The 10,230-nt window shown below is 39.2% G+C and overlaps 1 pseudogene; it reads right to left on the bottom strand.

Annotated features, from left to right (window-relative positions):
- LOC144233697 (uncharacterized) overlaps positions 1–9,436 on the bottom strand; it is a 10,547-nt pseudogene extending 1,111 nt beyond the window's left edge.
- Positions 9,437–10,230: the final 794 nt, after the last annotated feature.

Here is a 10,230-nt window from a genome sequence, read left to right as displayed (position 1 = left end):
AAAAAAGGAAGGGACAAAAAAAAAAGGGGGGGAGGGGGAAGACAAATAATAAAAATAAATAAATAAATAAATAAATAAATAAATAAAAAAGAAGAAAAGAAAAGAAAAAAGAAAAAACCCAAAAGACAAAGGACAGTCTAAAAGCATAAAACCAGAACTCCCATCTACAAATAAAAAGCTGGGTGTATGCAGTGCTGATGGAAGAGTATGCACAAAGGGAGAGATGACACGGTGGGGAGGAAGCGAAATTGGAATTGAAATGACCAGGCAGAGAGACTAAGAGGCTTAATTCAGAGAGAGAAAGAGGAGAATATGGTTTATTTATCCCACGTGACCTCCTTTCCAGATCTTAGTGTTGTGCCCGAATCACGAGTCCCCAGTGAGCTCAGAAGCCAATACCCATGCAAGAACAAAAGGGTCTTTATTACAAGCTCAAGCAGGGTCTCACCTGCCTACCGACACAGCAGCAGAAGCAGGGGGGAGCCCCGAACAATAGCGAGCAGGGTTTTTAAGGGATAAGGGATGGGGGTGTTACAGTACATATGTTGTACACCAATCACATTTGTATAACACCCTGGCAACAGCTTCGACCATTCAGTTCCTGTGAGGTGTCCGTTACTTTTGGCAGAGCCCCAATCATGGCTCTCTGAGACTCCTTTGAAAATGACCAGTTATGAGGTGAGTTAACACGGGGAGCAGCCCTTGTCTCAGCCCGCAGGAATGTTATTATCCTCCTCTCATTGGTTAATTGGGGAGGGGTTTCAGCCTTGAACAATCTGCAGGGTTTTTTTTATAGACTGCTGCTATGTGCAGCCCGAGGTTGCTTTTAATGGGGGTCTTAATTTTAAAATGGCATTATTTAGGCTCTTCATTAGTCCCTGTGCCCCATTGATATCACCCAAAATATAATCCCGCAGGCTGAGTTCCTCCAAGCAGTTTCAAGCCTCTTGCCTCCCCGCTGGGAATCCAGCTGAGCCAGAAGCACAGCGGCAGGGCTTCGACGCCGCTGCTTCCCCTCCATGTCAAGCTGGTGAGCAAGGAGCAGTTTCTCCTGGGGTCGCCTGGGACCAGTGTGTCCTTTCAGGGTCAGGTGGATAGCAGGAAACAGGATCCCTCAGTGTCCTGAGCCCAGGTTTTTCTCTTCTCCAGCGACAGGGACAGTGTCTTAAGCAGTTTCAGCCACTCTTTCTTTCCCCCTAGACTCACTGCTGCTCCCTGCAAAGGGGGCTCCCTCCCCTCCCCCTGTGTCTCTGATCCCGGCCCATTTTAATCTTCCCTAGCTCACACTCACGATATAAGGTTTTCTCAGTGGACTCTGTCTCCTTTTCCTCTCAAACTCCTGGACTCTGTAAGGGTTCCTATAGCTCCAGGCCTTCTCCGTTTGAGAGATGGCGGCAAGTGAAACGTACAGAGGTCCCTACTTCTCCGCCACCTAGCCCCTTAGCTCAATTCTGATGTTTTTGATGAGTCCCCAATTTCTCTAATTCATAAATCGTGCTCCTTTGCCTTAGTCTCCCTCTTTTTATCTGCTTCATTATTCTCCATAAGTTTGTCCTCATTATCACTGATTTACTGCTCTGCCTCATCCATCCTTGCCACCATGGCATCTATTCGTGATTGCATCTCATTTATAGCATTTTTTATTTCATCTTGACTAGCTTTTAATTCTTTTATTTCTTCAGAAAAGGATCCTAATGTCTTTTTGACTCCAGCTAGTATTCTTATTATGGTCATTCTAAATTCTGCATCAGACGTCTTGCTTGTATCTGTGTTGGTAAAGTCCCTGGCTGTCGTTTCTTCCTGCTCTTTCTTTTAGGGTGAATTCCTTCATTTCAACATTTTAAAGGAATTAAAGTTATTAATGAGATATAAAAATTAAAATTTTTAAATGAAAATTTAAAAATTAAAATTAAAAAATTAAAAACAACACACACACACACACACACACACAGAGAAAAATCAAATAAATGAAGCAAGAACCTAGGTGTGTTTTGTACTGGTGGTTGAAAGAAGCTTGATAGATCCGAGAAAAAAAGGGGGGAAAAAGGAAATTGTCCAAAAATTTGAAGAAGTGAATACACTGAAATAGAATAAAATGAAATGATGGAAGTAAAAGAGAAGTTGAAAAATTTACAAAAATAAAGAATTTAGCAGAAAAAAATTAAAAGTATTTTTTGAATTGAAAATAAAAATATTTTCTCTTTCTGTATTCAAGAAAAAGAAAAGAAACGATAGAGGAAAAAAAGAAAATTTAATAGATGGGCCAGTGAACAGACTGAAATATGATTGAAATTACTTCTTTTTCCCCAAAAGTCAAACAATGAGGTGCTGTATAGCCTGTAAACTAAGCAGGCAGAGAGACTTTTGTTCCTGAAGAGTGAGGTTGGCCCAGTTGGGCAGGGCTTAGTGTAATGGCTCCATTCTCCACTAGATGGCGCTGCTTAGCTTACTGGGGTGGATTGTTCTGGCGCTTATAGGTGTGTATGTGCATGCTTAGGAGCAGTGAAAATGGCGTCACCCAGCTACCAAGTCTGTAGTACTGGAACTCTGTTCTCCCTGATCAGCATTTGTGCACCCATCCTTTGTCTCTGGCTTCTGTCCACTCCCCACTTTTACACTGTGGCCAAGCCCCAGGCAGCACCTCCCTTCTGAGTTTTGTCTCAAACACGGCTGTTTTCCTGACCCCTTACTTCTGAGAGACTGCAGCTTTGACCCATTCTGCCCCTCTGCAGGAGGGTCTCACCGAGCAATGGATGGGTGCTGGCTGTACTCAAGAATGTTCGCAGGACCATGCTGCTGCTGATCCCCAGAGACTGCAGCTGGGTGCCAGCCCGAACCCTAAAAAATTTCACACTATTGTGTATCATTTCAGGGATTGTGGAAAATCACAACCCACATCTGGCACCAGGCTTCACACTTAACAACCTTATTCCAGCACTAGCAATTGTGGTTGTTCTGGGTCTACTGGGGCCTTTGCCTGTGGGGGGGGTCACACAGGCTCTACCAGATGTTCTCCCAGCAGGGATCCACATTTCCCCGTGTTGTCTGAAAACCCCTGGACTTCACTCTGCTCCTAGGGATTCGTTCTTCTCACAGGGCACTGCCAGGTATCGAACTGCAGTGTTTCAGACTCTGTGCTCCCCATCTTGTATAGAGTCTTAAGAGAATTTAAACCCTCTCCTTTCTCCGTTTTTTGTTCAGTCCCTGTGGCTGTTTCCACTTTTCCACTTTCTCTCCAGCTGCTTTTTTTTTATGGGGGGGGGGTCATTTCCCTTATTCTCCTCTCCCTCCCCTGTCTCCAGCCTCTCACCACAAACAAAATCAGCTCCCTGCCCACCATGGCTTCTCTTTCCCCCCAGTTCACCTCTGTCTGCCATGTACCTGTTGAGTTCTGTGGTTCAGGTTGTGGAGATTGTTGTGTTAATCCTCAAATCAGTTTACTAAGAGTGCAGGACAGTTTCGTGTTGATCTGGCAATATTTCATGCATGCAAGATGCAAAAAACCTTCCATGCTGTTCTGCTATTTTGGGCCCTCCCCTCTAAGATTTCTGTTTCCCTTTTATTCCCTCAACACATATAGCCCTTCTATCCTCACTGTCCCTGCCTATACCCCACCACCAACCTATAACATGTAGGGCACTTTAATGCCTCAGTCACATTTCACGACCTAGTGCCTTTTAACCCTGGCTTGGGTTACATAGTGTGCCTCAAATAAATATGCCAAATAAATATGCCCAAGTGCTAACCCTTCAGTACCTGTAATTGTAACCTTATTGGACAGTAAGCTCTTTGCATATGTCATCAGGATAAAATGAAGACATACGAGATTTGGGTCAATTCTATTTCAATGATTATATCCTTATAAGAAGAGAAAAATGTAGGCACACACAGAACAGTGTGTGATGATGAAGGCAATGATGGAGTGATACACACTGACAAGCCAAGCCAGGCAAAGAAGAGTCCCCAGGAGTTAGAAAGAGGAAAGAGTAAATTTTCGTAGTAAAGTGTGGTCGTGCCAAAAGCTCACTTCAGACTTCTAAGAACCTCCAGAACTATGGGACACTAATTTCTCAGTGTGCTTAGTCTAGAGACCAACAGAGCATTGCTCATTTTAGCCAGCATATATTGTATATATGCAGCATATTATCTACTCAACTGACAACGGACACAAGTTATTTCCCTGTCTTGGCTATTATGACTAATGTGGCATGTAGCTTATTTTTTACATATTTGTGAGTTTTCTAGTTTTGTACTCATAACTGACCTCTAGTTTCATGCCATTGTGGTTGGAAAAGATGTTTGATGGGATTTCACTCTTAAATTTATTAAGATTTGTTTTGTGTACCAACATATAATCTATACTGGAGACTCTTCCATGTGCATGTGGGAAGAATGTGTTTTCTGCTGCTGTTTAAGTCTGTCTGCTGAATACCCTTGAAGTCCGATGTTTCCTTATTGATGTGTCAGAATAATCTATCCATTATTGAAGGTGCAGCACTGAAGTCCTGCACTATTGTATTGCTGTCACATTTTCTGTTCTTGTCTCATAATAGATGCTGTGTATATATAGGTGCTTTTATGTGGAGGGAGGGGAGTAAATATTTATACAAGTTCTATCCTTTGGTTGAATTGACTCCTTTATTTTTTTCAGGTTTGTTCTTAGAAAAAGCAGGTTATATTTATTTCAAAAAACTATAAAATTTTACTATATGAAGAAAATTAATTTGTAAAAATAAGTGATGTGTGATCAAATCAACGCAGTTCAATGTACAAGAAGATTATATAACTCATGGAAGAAGAAGCAAGACACAGAACTAAATGTTTTGTCAATACAAATACTATATTTACAATAAATATACAAACGTACAGCTTTAATGTAACACAAACAAATCCTAAGTACATGTGATAGCTTCCTTTCTCCTACATTAAAGAGCAAATGTCTTCTATGTAGTAAAGACATATACTGTATAAAACCCTTAGTCACAAGTAGTGTAGTCTAAAAAGTGTAAAGCAAGTGGAATGTAAGGTTATCTTATGAGAAGATGCACATTTCAGAAAGAACTCACCTTGAAATAAATCCACTATATTGAAATGGAGATCCATAAAAAGCCTATCATTGCAATTGTAAACAAAGAACTGCCCAGAAACATCAGAAATCTTACTGTGAGGTATTATGGTAAACTGCCTGAAATGAAAAATAACTTACTTAAGGGCTTAAAAGAGAAGATAACAAAGTAAATTAAATAACATGTGAGTGAAAAAAGTTGCACGTTTAACAGCACGATATTTGAGATCTGAGTACTGTGGAAAAGATTTATTAGCCTCTACAAGTTGGTTTTGAGCCACTGTTGGCTGCTTGTTCCAATAAATTACCAAGATTTTCATTACAACAGTACTTTCCCCACACACTTCAAAATCTGGAAGCAATAGGTCTTTCTCAAATTGTCATTAAGTGTTCTTTTTCTCCCAAACTTCTAACCATAGAAATCGATTTTTAATACCAAGTAGCCATTTAGAGGAGTCATAAAATACAGATGTTCAAAAACATTACACAAGCTACAATTCAGGTATCTGTACAAACATCACCAACATTTTTGGAAAAAGGTGTTTGTTTTCAAAGTGATAAGTACTACGTGATTTATAGAACCACACTATTCTTGTCTTTCAAAATCAAAATGGAAGGAAACTTTCTTGCTATTCTGCCAAACACCACGTTAACTGAAAACTCCGCACAACTGACCTCTTTATTTTATACTGGCCTTCACTGTGCCTTATTATGGCCTTGGGCCTTAAGTCTATTTTGTCTTAGTAAACATAGGTACCCCTTTCTTTTGGTTTCTGTTTACATGGAATATCATTTTCCATACCTGTACTTTGAGACTGAGTGTGTTCTGAAGGCAGAAGTGAGTCTCTTGTAGGCAGCATATCATTGGGTCTTGTATTTCTTTCCATTCAGCTAATCTATATCTTTTGATTGGGGAATTTAGTCCCTTTATATTTAAAGGAAGTACTGATAGAAGCATGGAGCTACTGTTATCATTCTTTTCATGGTTTTCTGCTATTTTGGAATTATTGCTCCCTTTCTTATCCAATTTCCCTTTATCTTTGTGATTTGATGATTTTTTAGAATAGTAAACCTTGATTCTTTCCTCTTAATTTTTTGGGTATCGATTACCAGTTTTTGCTCGGTGTTTACCATTAGGATCAAGAAGACAGGACAGTCAGTTTAAAGTTCTGTACACCTTAGTTTTACCTACTAAAATTCTTTCAGGCCAGAGGTAATTCTTCAAAAATGTGAATGTAGAATCCTGGCCATTTTAGGAAGATTTCACTATTCTCTTTCTGATATCTGTGAAGATTTCCTTTGAATCACATCAATTGATATTCTGTACTTGTAATTATTGCTATGATGAAGATTATTGCTATGATGTTTTTATTTTTACTAGATTGACCCCTCTTTTTCCTTAAAGACCAATTAGTAAAACATTTTATTTGTAATAATCACAAACACTTTCAGTTAAAATAAATGGAGAGAAATGATGTCCTAAACACCTATTTCATGATACTTTCCCTCAAGTTTAGAAGCATGAAAAGCAACTCCATTTAGATTTTAAACAACTCTTCTCCTTCATCTTTCATGCATAATTAGATATGTATGAGTCCCACCTAAGGAAGAAGGGCACTCATACCATTGACACTGAAACAACCAGCGACATATGTTCACACACCCACTAGGAATAAATGAATTCTCTGAAGTGATTTGAGAACAAGAAGTACATTGATGTTAACTAGCCACCAGTCTTAAATAAGTTTAATATAAACAAATATTGAAATTATACCTATGCAAAAATCCAACCCTTTTATACTTTGAAGCAAAATACCTTGTATGTTAACTGAATGTTTAACGTATTATTCCTTATAATAACTGTTTTGATATAATATCTGAATATACAGCTTACTGATTTCTGCTGTGAATTCTCACACGTATTGACATTTCGTGTTCAATTAAATATATTTTTAAATGCTTCTATCTTTTAGCGTACTTTCCTTTTTGTACTCTCTGACGTTTCTAAACGGTATGTTTATAAAGAACAGCGTTCCTCATTCATTAGATTTGTATGGTTTGAATATAGCATGCATTTGGAGATCCTGAATAAGGATTGAATTCCAGATTAAAGCTTGGTCATTCTCTTTACATTTTAGAGTTTTCCTCTGATATGGACACTATGATGTTGAGTAAGTTAAGAGTTCCACCTAGAGGTTTGCCCCATTCATTACATTTGTAGTGTTCCTCCTAAGTATGAACAATGTGATGGTAAGTAAGGCTTGAGTCATGTGAAAAGTTCCACCACATTCTCTGCATTTATAAGGTTTCTCTCAAGTATGAATTTGGTGGTGTGGAATGAGGCTTGACCACCATTTAAGGGCTTGGCACGTTCTTCCTATTTGTAAAATCATATCTAATATACATTCTCTGACAGGGAATCAGGGATCAATATTGCTTAAAGTCTGGCCACATTCTTCACATGTGTATCATTAATCTTCAATATGAATTCTGTGATGTGGAGTAGTGTTGAGCCGTCCATAAAAGTTCTCTCACAGTCTTGGGGCACCTGGGTAGCTGTCGGTTAGGCATCCAGCTTTAGCTCAGGTCATGATCTCATGTCTTGTGCATTTGAGCCCTGTGTCAGCCTTTGCTGACAGCTCAGAGCCTGGAACCTGCTTTCGAATTTTTGTCTCTTTCTATTTCTGCCTCTCCCCCACTCATGCTCTGTCTGTCTCTCTGTGTCTCTGTCTGTCTAAAAAATAAAAATTAAAAAAAATTAAAAAGTTCTCTCCAGGTCTTAAACCCTGTAACACTTGCTCCAAGATGATTTCTGTGATATTGAATAAAGGGTGAACGGTGATTAAAGCGTTTTGCACATGTTTTACTTTGATAAGGTTCTTTCAAGTATGAATTCTGTGATGTCCACTTAGTTTTGAGCATAGGTTAAAGGCTTTGCCACATTTCTTACACTGGTAAGATTTCTCTCCAGTATGAATTCTGGGATGTTGAGTAAGTTGTGAGCAACAGATAAAGAGTTTTCCACATTCTTGACATTGGTAAGGTTTCTCTCCAGTATGGATTCTGAGATGGTCAGCAAGGTTTGACTTCAGTCTAAATTTGCCACATTGTTCACATTTATGACGTTTCTGTCCAGAACGAATTCTGTGATGTTCACTAAAGTTTGAGTGCTGGATGAAGGCTTTGCCACATTTTTGACATTTATAAGGTTTCTCTCCCATATGGATTCTGTGATATTGTCTAAGAGATGAGTAACAGCTAAAGGCCTTGCCACATCCTTTACATTTGTGAAGTTTCTCCCCTGTATGAATTCTGTGATATCGAGTAAGCTGTGAATACCACGTAAAGGTCTTACCACATTGTTTACATTTGTAAGGTTTTTCTCTGGTATGGATTCTGTGATGTTGAGCCAGGGTTGAGTGCTAGCCAAAGGCTTTGCCACATTCTTGACATTTGTAATGTTTCTCTCCAGTATGGATTCTGTGATGTTGCATAAGAGATGAGTAATAGCTAAAGGCCTTGCCATATTCTTTATATTTGTGAGGTTTCTACCCAGTATGAATTCTGTGATGTTGAGTACAGGCAAAGCCCTTGCCCCATTCATGATATTCGTAAGGTTTCCCTCCAGTGCTCGCTTCGGCAGCACATATACGTAAGGTTTCCCTCCAGAATGGATTCTGTGATGTCGAACAAGGGATGAGTGCTGGCTAAAGGACTTGCCACATGGCTTACTTCTGTGAAGTTTCTCTCTAGTATGGATGCTGCAATGTTCAGTAAGGTCTAAGTACTTGCTAAAGGATTTGCCACATTCTTGACATTTGTAGCATTTTTGTGCAGTATGGATTCACATTGTGCACTGAGTGATGACCCATCCTTAAAGATTTTACCACATTCTTCACATTTGTCAATTTTCTTTGCAGTATGCATTTGCTGATGGTGAGATAGAGTTGAATGCCTGTCAAAGGTTTTGCCTCATTGCTTGCAAATGTATCTTTTCTCTCCAGTACCACTTGTCTTATGTGTATTTAGACTTAATGATTGACTAAACATGTTCCCAGATTCCTTCCATGCGTATGGGTTTCTTCCCACACAAATCCTCTGAAGATCAGCAATATTGGAGGACTGCTTCACAGCTTTCCCTCATTCATTTTATTTAGAAGTATTTTCTCCCATCTGTATACTCTTATGTGTAGTAAGTTTGGAGTTTTGATAAAAGACTTCCTCACCTTTATTAGATTTAAAATGGTTGTCTTGCAAACGAGACCTCAGACGTTCGTTAACATGTGAAACCTGGTTAAATTGTGTCTCACATTCACTGCACTGAACCATTCCATCTCCATTGAAAATGGTCTCATAATGTTGTAGGGCCATCTCCTCTGTGAAGCACTTCCCAAACTGATATGTCTTAGGCCTTTTTTCTTCATTTTTGAATCTCTGAGTTTTAGAAATATTTGACTGAAAGGTCAATCCAATCCCATTTTCACAATGGTTCAAAGCATTGCTTTCATCATGGACGAGTAAACTTTCTAAAGATTCCAAATTTTCCTTGCACAAATAGGTATGTTTTCATATTTGATTGGAACTTCTGCTCATAGATGCACACAGCTTAGCACAAGTAGTGGACATAAAAAGGGAGGCTTTCCAAGATGTTTTATATCCTTCACCACTTGGGACAGTGAGGTTCTTGTCAGGGGCAGTCGTCTAAAGTGGACCATGTGTTTCATGAAATTTCTGCTGCACTTCATTCTTTCCATCACTGTCCCAGTTTATCATTAACTGTAAATCCTCAAGGGCATAATGTTTCCATCTACCCAGTGACACATTTTGTATAGAACCTTCTATGCATGGCTTTGGCAGGAAGCTCTGGGTGCCATGTGAATATGTAGCTGAAAGATAGCAAATAACAAAAAAGGAAAATCATTCCAGTTACTACTCTCACATGAATGTACTGACAACTTCCAATATACAACCTTAAAATCAGTCAGAGAATGTCAGGAAGACGGTTGAGAAGGAATCTTCAGGACTTCATTCTTCTATGATACAGAAATTTACACACAATATGAAGACACAGCCTAATAGATCATTCTGTATTTTCATGGTATAGCAAAATCACATTCCTATGCCGCAAAGAATCAGGAAAAGTACCCAAGGAGCCCAAATTTAGT

The sequence above is a fragment of the Crocuta crocuta genome, unplaced genomic scaffold, assembly GCF_008692635.1.
Source record: "Crocuta crocuta isolate KB4526 unplaced genomic scaffold, BGI_CrCroc_1.0 scaffold434, whole genome shotgun sequence".
In the NCBI taxonomy this organism is placed as follows: Eukaryota; Metazoa; Chordata; class Mammalia; order Carnivora; family Hyaenidae; genus Crocuta; species Crocuta crocuta.
Note: the sequence above shows the minus strand (reverse complement) of the source record. Positions and strands in the feature narration are given on the sequence as shown.